We start from the raw sequence: 13,531 nt of genomic DNA on the forward strand, positions 1-13,531 counted from the left end.
TCCTTATCATTAGGACCACAATTTTTAGAGAAGAATAGTTTAGATTTATCAAAATTAATTCTTTGCCCTGCGTATTTAGAAAAGTTATTTAACACATCGATGATCGCATGACTGTAAGCACGTGATTTTTGCCCTATATGAGAATTACTCCCAAAAAATTCAAAAGTAAAATAATTTTTCTTGGTGTGCAATTTTTGTGATATTTTGTGTAACTATTTGTATGTTTGTCTATGCATGTTTATTTGTTAAATTAATAGAAAATACAAAAATAGGCATCTTTTGCATTTTTAGCATTTAATGTCCAAATGAACAATTTTATGTTTAATTATTACTTAATTGTGCGTTAATTGTCATTGGAAGTTAATTTGCGCTTTTATAACTTAATTTAGTTCTTAATAATAATTTAAGTACTTTATAATTTAGTTTTAGAAAAATAAAAGAAGAAAAGAGAACAAAAATAAAAAGAAAAATTGGATTGGGCCACTTCTTCAATTTCAAACCACAGGCCCAAATAATTGCCCAACTTTCCCCATGACCCGGTCCGTTTCAAACCGGGTCGATCCGGTCCGCTCCATTAACCCAACACCCCTTCTTCATTTTTGTCCAACACAAAACAAAACCGAAAAAATAAAAAATAAAAAGTGAATTATCACTATTAATAGTTTTATTTTTTGTTTTTTATATATATAAAAAATATCCGAAAATATTTTATTTTATTTATTATTTTTATTTTAAAATATATATATATATAGTAATTTCGGAAATGATTTTAAAAAAATAAAAAATAAAAAAAGTAAAAGAATGTAGAAAATTTTAAAAAATGTAAAAAGTTTTAAAAAATTTAAAAGTAAAATAAGGTTGGAATTAAAAAATAAATATAAAGGTATCTGAAAATTTAAAAAATTTAAAGTAATTGAAAGTAGCATTTTTAAAAGAAAAAGAAAAGATAGTGGCTTGTTTTTTAAAGAAAAGTTAAATAAAGTGAGATTCTCTTTTAAAAAAATAAAAAGTGGGATTTTAAATAAGATAAAGTAATTAAAGTTGGAATTTTAAAAATAAAAGTAAATAAAGGTGGGATTTCTTTTTCTAAAAAATAAAAGCAATTGGTAAGTGGGATTTCTTTTAATTAAAAAAAAAAAACTGAAAATTTCGAAAATTTTGCTATAAATAGAAGAGAAAATTTAGGAAGAAGGTGGGGAAAAAATAGGAAAAACTAGATAGAGAGAAGAAAAAAAGAGGGGGGCGGAGTGAGAAGTATACACCCAATATACATTCTGGATACACTGAATATACAGGGGCAGAATTCATTTTGGAGAGTTTTGAAGTTGAAAAAGAATAGTTACTGTTTCATTGCCTCGCTTAAGATCTGAAATAGTCAGAACCTTCTTGCCTTTTACTTCTTCTCTATACTTGGAGTCGTTTATAGTCTCCTGGGTTTTCTGCTATTCCTACTGTACTGGTTTGCGGTGTTGCTGAATCTGCTGTTGCTGTGTTATTACTGCTGTTGACTTCTCCTTCTTTTGTTCTTGTACTGCTGTTTCCAGGTACACATTTGTACAATTTCGGCTTGAAGCAAAAAATGAAATATTAATCAGGCTTTGTTCCTGTTGAATTCCTCCTGTTTAGATTTGTGGTTGAATATAATTTTTCTTTCTTCGTATAAAGATGTAGTTGAATGATTAATGAATAATGAGGTTGCATATGTATACTTTGTTCATCTAATAATGTTAGTTTAAATTAATCGGAGAATAATTAATCTGTTTTGATATTATGGTCAATCTCATGTTCTAGTATTATTGAATAACAGAATATAAAATGAAAGCAGTTTTTTTTTGTACAAACTCGATCGCAATTTTCCATTCGCATTAGCCATAAACTAATAACTAATAAGTTACGTTTTTCAGCATGTAAATAATTAAGAGATTTTCTTTTATTTTAGAGACGAACTTAATAGAAAATATAGTCATTGTAGGTTTATCCTTTAAAAATAAAAATGAGACGAGCCTCGCCAAATAAAACGTATAGATTGCGGGGCCCTCACAAAATGTATGGTTTAATTAGAATTCGGAAGGACCGTTTAGCGAATTTCACGGTCTTCCCCAAAATAATAACGCGATAATCTCTTTAGGCGCGCGTTTAATATTTTACTTTCTTAAGCCTGGGTGTGCATTTCATGCGACCCGAATCCAAATCCCAAAACATCAAATAAAACGTGTTCCGGATTGTGGGTGCATTTCATGTGACGCAGTCCAAAGACGTGTTTTAAGCGATGTTCACATTTCTTTTAAAAACAATAATAATAAAGCGGTTAAAAGATAAAATTTGCACATAAGTTCATATTTGTATAAAATCAGATAATCAAGCCGAATATAACAGTTGAGCGACCGTGCTAGAACCACGGAACTCGGGAATGCCTAACACCTTCTCCCGGGTTAACAGAATTCCTTATCCGGATTTCTGGTACGCAGACTGTAATATGGAGTCATTCTTTTCCTCGATTCGGGATTAAAATTGGTGACTTGGGACACCCTAAATCTCCCAAGTGGCGACTCTGAAATAAATAAACCAATCCCGTCTCGATTGTCCTTTAATTGGAAAAACTCCCTTGCACCCTCGCGGGTGCGAAAAAAGGAGGTGTGACAATGACAACTTTTAGTAGTTATTATAGAAAATAGTATAATATCGTCTGCGAAGAATAGATGAGATAGTAGCCGACCTTTGTTAGATAGTCGAATTGGTTGCCACTTTAGATAGTCCATTGATTGAGAAATATTTCTAGATAATAATTCCATGCACATAATAAACAAATACGGTAACGAAGGATCTCCTTGACGAATACCTCTTGAGGGTGTAAAGTAGTGTGTGCTTGAACCATTGATTAATATAGAAACTGAGGTAGTTGTAACACATGACATAATTAAAGAAATCATCGAAGGAGGAACGTTAAAATAAAATAAAGCATGTCTTATAAAAAACCGTTCTAATCTATCAAAAGCTTTCTCTAAATCAAGTTTTAATAACATTGATGGATATTTCCCTGTCATTCTAGCAAGGTAATTTAAAGCTTCTTGGACTATTATAGCATTATTGCAAGCTCTCTTGCCTTGATGGAAGATAGTTTGTGTTGGTCCTATAATCTTACTAATGATTGGCTTAAGCCTATTAACTATTATCTTAGTAATTAGCTTATAAACAGTATTGCAAAGACTGATTGGCCTAAATTGTTGTATTCGAGTAGGATGATTTACCTTAGGGATAAGGCAAAGAAGAGTCTTATTAAGATCATGGGGAACAGTTTTAGAATTAAAAACATTATGACAAAAAGTGGTAAGTTATCATCTACATTCTTCCAGTATTTTTGGTAGAAAAATGGATGTAATCCATCTGGTCCTGGTGATTTGTAGGCCTTAAAACTATTTAAAGCGTTTAAAATCTCTTTATGATCAAGAGGTAAATCCATATTAATTAAATCATTAGAAGAGATTTCATAACTATATGAATTCATTCTCATGTTCTCCGAGATTAAATGGTCAGTTTGAAATAGATCAGTGTAATAATTTAATATTAGGCTATGTATTTCAGTAGAAGTAGATACCCAATTCCCAACGTTATCTTGTAAAGCAATAATTTTATTTCTACGACGTCTATGAAGAGTGGATAGATGGTAAAATCTAGTATTTGCATCCCCTTCATTCAACCAATTTATTCTAGATTTTAACTGCCAGAATTCATCTTCTATACAAAGAATGTGACTGTATTCCAAAGTCAATTGAGTTTCCAAATTTTGCAAGAAAATACTAGTAGGATAATGTAATGAAGATTGTAAGCTTGCTAATCTAGCAAGCAATTTTCTTTTTCGTTCAAAGATATTACCAAAAGTATTATAATTCCAACATGTTGCTACTCTCTTAAAGTTTTCAGTAGTAGTTAATAAAGATGTATCATTCGACCATGTTGCATGAACCAACTGTTGAAATTGTGGATGAGAAGCTCACAGAGTCTCAAATCTAAATATCTTTTTATGAAATGGTTTAGGAGGTTCTAAATTAATTAGTAAAGGACAATGATCAGAGTGAGTACGAGGAAGATGCATCACAGTAGAGTTTGGAAATAAATTTAACCACTCATAATTAGCTAAAAAACGATCTAGCCTTTCTAATATGGTACGCCCATTTCGTTGTTTATTAGTCCAAGTAAAACGACTACCCTGAAAACCTAAATCAATAAGGCTACAACTGTGCATGAAGTTAGAAAATTTATCAGCCCTATTATTATTAATGGGTACACCCCCAAACTTATTCCTAGATTCTAGAATTTCATTAAAATCCCCCCTATTAGCCATGGCAAAGTATTGTTATCATGCAAGTTAATTAAACTATTCCAAAACACATCACGTAGTTGATAATGTCGACTAGCGTAAATAGCAGATAATATCCAGGAGGGTTTTGTGGGACTAACCTGGACTAGGCATTGTATTTTCTGTTCAAATATCCTCATTTCAGTGACATTAATAAGATCAGCATTCCAAAACACCACCAAACCCCCGATGAGTCCATTTGCAGAAGCTTGAGCCATATTTGTGAAATTGAAGTCCTCACGCAAGCGTGCATGATCTTGCATGTTGGTTTCCAGTAAGATAGCAAGAGTGGGAATATGATTATCTAATAGAGACCTGAAGTGCCTCCTAAACTCCGGATTATGGGAGCCCCTACAGTTCCAAACTAAGAAATTCATATAAGAATTAGGGTTTCTGGGTTGGTTCGTAGGAGTTTGAGTCAGCGGATTGACAACTGAGGGTGTCAAAGACTCAGTGGAAGTTGAAGAAGAGTTGGAAAGATGACCATGGCATATTTTCCAACCTCTGGATTGGTTGTCTGGCGGAAATTGAGGTTGCATGTTATCAATTCCGGAGGACACTTTAGAATGAATTTTTTTTCAAATTGTTCCTTGAGGTTGTAAAACTGGATCCCTTTTAACCACAAAAATTCCGTTCGTGTCTCTCTCATCTCCGCAAGTAGTGCTATCTGTTCCTCTCTTGTATATCTATCTAGTTCTTGTAGAGATGGAAGGGGTGAGTGCACTGGACTGTTAATGGAGTTAAGACTCTCTAATAGGCTTGAATAAGGGAAGAGTGGATTGAAGGAGTCCAAAGCTTGAAACCAAGGAGCATATACCTGACCCATATGATGGGGTGGATAAAAGGGTAGGAGACTTACTGAGTGATCCCAGGTTGGATTCATTTGGGTGAACTGATATGGCCAAGGTTGATGAGTGGAGCTGGAAGCCTGGTGGTCCATCGGAAGAGGAGTTTGGGTCGTGTACCATTGATTCTGGTTGTAAGCTTCCATGCCCAACCTCATCTCTTCTATCACTATTTCTGCTAGATGAATTGGATTCTGTATGAGCAACACCACCTCTTGGTTGTTGAGTTGCAGAGTAAAAACTATAGCATATCCCTGCAATCCTATTTACAACCAAGATTGGAGAGGAAGATCTGTGGTCATTACCTGGGACGTGTATATCAGAGGTGATGTACTTCGAGGCAGTTGAGAACCTACCATTGTGAGACGAGGAAGATGGAAAAATTGGTTGTTGGTTTGTAAATTTGCCCTCAGAAACTGACTTTGAGTCATACTTATGAATGTTGGTCTCTGCATTGAGAATAAAGTATGATAGTTGCTTTGCTTCAGAGGGAATAGTCGTACTTGGTGCGGGTGTTTGATCCAGTGAAGGATAAATATTAGTGAGTGAAGGAGATACGATAGTGGGTTCATCATGATGATATTCACATGAAAGGTCATCATGTGGTTTGAATGGGTTTTGAGGAAGCCTAACATTAGAAGTTACTGGATTTACTGTAGCATGCATGGATTTTACTCCTCTAGTCTGAGTTGGATCCAACATGTCTAAAATTTGTAGAGGTCTTTCTGACTTGGTTGATGTTAATTGGCTTATAGAAGTAGCTGGCCGGTTACATGGCAAGTGTAGAATAGGTGTCATGCAATCCTGATGAGACGTGTGATAACCAACTAAAGGTGGAGATTGATCTTTTGGTAGTATAGGCTTAAGGTTATGAGGAAGAGGATTGGTTATTGAGGGCGGCAACTTATCACCATCCAGTATGAGTTTGTTAGCATGGTCTTGGTCTTGTAGTAGTTTATTACTAATATTATTAGCTATTGGGCTTTGGAAGGAGCAGCCAGATTGAAAATCTGATGGCCCAACTATAGAAAGCATTTGAAATTTATTTTTAGATCCTATAGTGGGCTCCTGCAGCTTAACATGCCTTGTGGGGGAGACCCGGCCCATTACAGCTGGAGTAGGGTTAAAGAACTTACCCGGGGGTGGATGTGTCGCTTGTGAAACCGCCGTTGTAGCTACCTGCTCCTTGCCAAGGAGTTGTTTAGGTAGATTAATGTATTTCTTTGGAAAGATTACTATTTTCCATTCATTGTTCTCCGAAGGGATGTTATTAGTAGAGGTAGTAGATTGTAGCTGAGTGTTTTCCTTATTTTGCTCTTTTGGGACACTAAAATTTTCAGGGCAATTAGAAGTAGGGTGCCCAAATCTCCCACAGTTGGTGCATAAAAAATTTAATCCTTCATATAAAAGGGACTGCATGTGGTTTCCTATATATAGATGAGTTTTTAATGGCTTCTCCAAAGGCACTTCAATACATATACGAGCGTATCATCCACGTGTAGTTGATGATGTACATGTATCTATCTTCAGCAGTCGCCCTAGTTTAGAACCAATCCTTTTGAGTATTTCCAAGTCGTAGAACTCTGTAGGCAATTCAGGCAGCCTTACCCATAGTGCTGAATAGGTAAGTTGTGTAGAGGAGGCCTTGAACTTAGGTTCCCATCCTCTGACAGTTAGGAAGTGACTTAGGATAAACCATGGTCCTCCATGTAAGGCTTTATGCATATTTTCTTCTCTTTGGAATTTAATGAGGAAAAAATCCGAACCTAAATCAATGAGGGGGAGGGCCTCCGTTGTTTTCCATAAGGACATCTGCTTATTATGCATGATTTGGTGCGTAATCCTTCTACCAAACAACTTAACGATGACAGAGTATTTCTATGGTTCGTATAATCGTGTTTATCAGTCGATGTAATTGGAATAAAAGTATCATCGCCAGTAGGGTTATGAAGAACTTCATCTGTTAGATCTATAGTGGTTAAGGCGGGTATTTGCGTGGTTGGGGCTGGCATGAGATATTTGTCGGTTAGTAGAGTTTGTAAGAAAGTTGGTGGTTGTGTAGGCATATTTGTATCATCGATTTGCATAGATCCAATATCCAAGGGTTCTGTAGGCGTAGTAATCTGAGGTAATTGTTGTTGAGAATCAGCCATAGTGTTTGCTAAAAGAGGTAGGATGGATGGAGTTGTGTTCTGAAGTAGATCGTTGGTAGGGAAGGTTTTCACATTGTGAGAGAACTTTTTGTCTAAGAAAGAGAGAACTTTGTTCGAGCTGGTCTTTTTAGCTTTGAATTGCACACAAATCCTTTGCAAATCCCTTGCAGAGTTATTACAAGTTATACTCTGTTTCGAAAAAATAAAATAGAGAAAATTCTAATGTTTGGCTTCCAACGAAACTTTTATGATTAACAAGGTCGGATAAAAATTATAAGAGATCAGAATTTAGACTTGAGCAAAGACAAAAATATTATTCTACCTCCTTTGTCTCAATTTATGTGATGCAATTTTCTTTTTAATATGTCCCAAAAAAATAATATACTTTTATACTTAGAAAAATAATTAAATTTGAAACTTTCCATTTATTTTTAATAGAATTATTTATAAAACTTTTATGATTAACAAGGTCGGATAAAAATTATAAGAGATCAGAATTTAGACTTGAGCAAAGACAAAAATATTATTCTACCTCCTTTGTCTCAATTTATGTGATGCAATTTTCTTTTTAATATGTCCCAAAAAAATAATATACTTTTATAATTAAAAAATAATTAAATTTGAAACTTTAGTTTTAATAAAATTATTTATAAATACACATTATATCTCTATGAGTGCGGCTCTTCCTCATATCTTGCATAAATACAAAATATTTTGTGGATCGGCTGCACATACATTTATAAAATTCAAAAGTTCTTTGTTTTCTTTGTGTTAGATAAATATTACAAGAAAATTATACAAGTTCAACTTTGTAAGGCAAAATATCCGAGCTCGATCTTTCCCTCCCCTTACAAAAATTTGCGCGGCGTGGCACTGTATGGCCAATGAATGTCTTCCCTAACTGACGATATTTAATAAATGGCCCTTACGTCTTTTTTCCTTGTGTACGCTTCGATAAGATCTACTAACACAGTAAAATTTGTACCAAATGCTATATAGTAATATATTTGTATCTAAAAGTTTTACTATTTTGTCATATTGTTTGTACCCAATTACACTTTTGAAAAAACACTTTATGAACAACATAAATAAATTATGCTATTTGGTAGATTTTGATGAATTATTTTGACAAATAAGTCACAACGTCATACAAATCTAGTTTGATGAACAGTTGAATAAGCATATAATAATGGCAACTAGAGTTATGAGCAATCTAAAAAATATGTGACATGCAAATAGCACAAAGTGAACGTCAATTTGACAGCGTTTGATGAACAATTAAACAATCACAAAATTATATCAACTGGGTAGATCTTGATGAATAATTTAACAAATAGGTTGATTGTAGCTAACACAAAATTACGCCAATCTGATATAGTTTAGTGAACAGTTGAACAAGTACATATCATGCCAAACTCTATCAATTTGGTAAAAAAAATCCTAGAAAATAATAATTGTGTGTGCAGATTCGAGAGTTCTTTTTTTTTTCAATGACGTTAAGACCAGTTTGTTCCTACCAATCTCCCCTACACTAGAGCCCGTTTGGTCAAGCTGCCAAAAACTTTTTTTTAAAGTACTTTTTTTCAAATGTGTTTTTTGAAAAAGTATTTTTGCAAAGAAGCATTTTGTGTTTGGTCAATTCATTAAGCAGTGCTTTTTGCAACCAAATTGAGTTTGGCCAATCATCAAAAAAAGTACATTCGAGTATCAAAGTACTAAAACGGGCAGTAAACGTTCAATTTGCAATTAGTATTAATTAAATACAACAACAACAACAACATACCCAGTATTTATCCCACACCGTGGGGTCTGGGGAAGGTAGTGTGTACGCAGACCTTACCCCTACCTTGTGAGGATAGAGAGGCTGTTTCCAATAAACCCTCGGCTCAAGATAGTATAAGTACCACATTAATAAAAATATAGGCAAGAAGAGATAATATCAAAAAGCCATATAAAAGCATAATAACACAACAAGACAGTAAAGTGTTCGTCAATGAAATAAAACAATGGTTAGTCATAAAAACCTTTTACCAACAGAAAACGAGACTGCGTGGCAATACTAAAGTTATGAACACTCTATACTACCTACTCTACTACTCTAATTCTCGACCTTCATACCTTCCTATCAAGAGTCATGTCCTCGGTCAGTTGAAGTTGCGTCATGTCTTGCCTAATCACTTCTCCCCACATCTTATTTGGCCTACCTCTACCTCTCCGTAGGCCCTCCAATGTCAACCTCTCACACCTCCTCACTGAGGCGTCTGTGCTCCTCTTCCTCACATGACCAAACCACCTAAGTCGCGCTTCCCGCATCTTGTCCTCAATAGAGGCCACCCCTACCTTATCGCGAATAACCTCATTTCTGATCTTATCTAACCTAGTGTGCCCGGACATCCACCTCAGCATCCTCATCTCTGCTACCTTCATCTTTTGGACATGAGCAATCTTGACTGGCCAACACTCAGCCCCATACAACATTGTTGGTCTGACCACCACTTTGTAGAACTTACCCTTAAGTTTCGGTGGCACCATCTTGTCACACAAAACACCGGAAGCGAGTCTCCATTTCATCCATCCCGCCCCAATACGATGTGCGAAATCTCCATCAATCTCCCCATCCCCCTGAATAATAGACCCGAGGTATTTAAAACTCCCTCTCCTAGGGATGACCTGCGAGTCCAGTCTCACCTCCCCTTCCCCTCCTAAAGTCTCGCCGCTGAACTTACACTCCAAGTATTCTGTCTTGGTATCTGCTCAACTTGAAACCCTTAGATTCTAGGGTCTGCCTCCATACCTCTAATTGCGCATTCACACTGTCTCGCGTCTCATCAATCAATACAATATCATCTACAAATAGCATGCACCACGACACCTCCCCTTGGATGTGGCGCGTCAGTACGTCCATCACCAGAGCAAACAAAAATGGGCTTAGTGCTGACCCCTGATGCAACCCCATCATAATCGAAAAATGGTCTGAATCCCCCCATCGTCCTCACTCGAGTCTTTACTCCATCCTATATGTCCTTAATCAATCTAATATAGGCACCAGGAATACCTATAGCCTCCAAACATCTCCACAAAACCTCCCTCGGAACTTTATCGTACGCCTTTTCTAAGTCGATGAACACTATATGCAAGTCCTTCTTTCTCTCCCTATACTGCTCCATCAATTACCTAACCAGGTGGATGGCTTCTGTAGTCGAACGCCCCGGCATAAATCCAAACTGGTTCACAGAAATAGATACACACCTCCTCACCTTTAGCTCTACCACTCTCTTATTACTTATTGTATACAAGATGATTTAAATATATTAAAATATATCATTCAATATAAATTAAAAATCTACTTATAAATCACTATATGAAAGAAGAAATCTATTTATAATAGAGAGAATATTCTAAAGAGTAGTAGGAGAAAGAGAATAAAAATATGATTGAATAAAGAAGAGAAGAAGTATATGGTAAAAAGAGAAAAAGAGAATAAAAATATTAAAGTAATTAAAAATATAAATTTAATGTAAGGCTATTTATATTTTGATAAATTAATTTTTTGCTTCTTCTTCTACTTCTCGGAAGAAGATAGAATTTGTAGCTACTCTCAAAAATTTTAAAAATTATTTTTGTTAATGCTCAAAAGTATTTTTATTTATTTTGACCAAATATCTTAAGTCTTTCAAACATTAATTTTTTTGACCCAAGTTCTTACCTAGCTATACTACAATTTAAATCTGTTTACCACTTTTATTTAGGTTTCTTATTAATTACTTTGTAGATCTATATTTACTAGTTATATACAACATAAAAAAAGAAGAAATTCAAAATCCCTTAAGTCTAGCCTATCAGTTACATGACACTTAACCTCCATTTTCAATAATTCCGCATACATTTAAGATTCTTTCCTTTTCCGGAGGATTATAAAATCATCTTTTGTCTTTCTTAACAATTAGCCAAAATTATTCTTACCCATAGTCAGAAATCTCACTTACCAAAACCTTGCTTACCCAATTATTCACCCCAAAATTGCAGATTCTTTTACTATTCCAAAGCTTTTGAAATTCAATTTCTCTCTTTTTTACGAATCACCCAAAATCTCTATTTCTTATTGATACAATACGATGAAATTAGAAATATTACTCGAGAATCAAGTTGTCGGTAAGTTTTGAATCTTATTTTCTTTTTTTCTAAAATATTTATTGTATATGACTTGTATATGATATATCAAAACCCAAAATAATACTCGATACAATATTAATACGATTTCTTCTTATCTTTTCTTGTATCTAGCTTATGTTTCAGTCTTTTTATTGGTTTATTACTTACTCTTTTCACAATTATATTAAATTTTTAGTGTGGAGTTGTGATTGAAACCTGAAGAAAATGGAGGTCATAACTGTATGATTTTCTAAAAATGTATCACAGTTGTATTTTAATTGTATATATATGATAATTGTTGCATGAATTGTATTACAAATGTATGATAATTGTACATTCATTGTATATTGTTAAGAAGTTACGCATTCGTGACAAATTTCACAGTTTGTATCACAAGTATGATAATTATATATTAATTTATTAGTATTGTATCAGATATTATTTTGGGTATTAATATATCGGATACAAGTTATATACAATTGTGATAGAAGTATGATATATTTATGTTTTAGGCATTGATATATCTGATACAATTCAAATACAATTATGATACAGTTATCACAAAATTTCAGAATATTTTTTAATAATATAAAGTTGTCGGTAATGGTGGAAAGTGAGAAGATGGAGATTGTGGGCATAGATTAAGGAATTTTGATGTAAAAAAAGGAGAGAGAAGAGGAAAGGAAAAAAAAGAAATGATATAATTGAATACCTTAATTGAAGACACTAATAATGGAGTGAAAGTCTTTTAAGAAGTAATATATATAATTTGTAAGAAAATCTAGATACTTATTAAAAACTTAAAAACATAGAGAACATGGCTAAACAAGTTTCTAATATAGTATAGCTAGGTAAAAATCCCCAAAAAATACTTTTTGCTTTCCACTCTTACTAGGAAAACCGAATTTGACTCGAGCTAGGCGGCCCAAGGCCCGGCTCCACGAATTCCTGATTTTTTAATGAGAGAATTACGCTCCTTATCACTTGGCCCAATAGTCCATCAAAAAATGACCCACGTTTGAAGCCCTTACCTGATATGACCAAGGTTGTACATAATCTAAAAATTATTTTTCGCTAGTTAGCCTACCCTATTTAATTATTTTTTTCTTTTCTTTGTTCTTCTTCTTCTTCCTCTTTCACGACTTTGCACCCCAAAAATTCTCTACAATTATATATATATTCTTTAATTCTCCTTCCAGATTCAAAGTTGATAATCACTATTAAGTTGAGAAGAAAAAATACCACTTAAGAGAATTATTATTTTTGGAGCCACCATTAAAGGTCATTCGAAGCTTCAATTTCAGAAATTAGATTTTTCGATTTTGTTAGTTGTTTGGATTGGGTGTTGGCCCAATTAATTGGGATCGTCAAAGGGAGTTCAAAACTCAAATTTGAAGTGATTTGGAGCATATTTGAGGTAGATTTGAGTTGAATTTCATAAGATGCCCAAAGAAGAAGAAGAACCAGTGAAGCTCCATTAATAGGATTCATTTGTATAATAGTGTATAATAGTGTATAAACACCTCTTATGCATTATTTTATACAAGGCTAATACATTATTTACAGGTATTTGGTGGATTTCTCACATTTCTTCTTCTTCTTCTTCTTCAACTGCTACTCCTATATACATGGTGTATCACTAACATTTTCACTACTGTGCTTATACATTTTTATACACTTGTATACAACTATATATATAATATATCTCTTTGTATAAAAATGTATAATATTGTATAAAAGTGTATAAGTGTCTCTTACGAATTTTTTGTAAGATTTTCACTTGCAATTCTTGATTAAGACTATTCCAAATCTCCACTAAATGACTTCAAACTTTGTATACAGTCTACTTAGACTAATTTTAATAAGTTTAAACAATACCCACTCTAAATTTCTCACAAAATAATATTCAAAAACTAACAAAATTAGTATTAAAGAAGATGAGATTTTAGATTTCTCGCGTCAGTTTGTGAATTTTCGTAGTTGTAATAGGTATGTAGAAACTTGACGAAAAAGGAGAATGAAAA

This window comes from Nicotiana tabacum, chromosome 20 (assembly GCF_000715075.1).
Source record: "Nicotiana tabacum cultivar K326 chromosome 20, ASM71507v2, whole genome shotgun sequence".
Lineage (NCBI taxonomy): Eukaryota > Viridiplantae > Streptophyta > Magnoliopsida > Solanales > Solanaceae > Nicotiana > Nicotiana tabacum.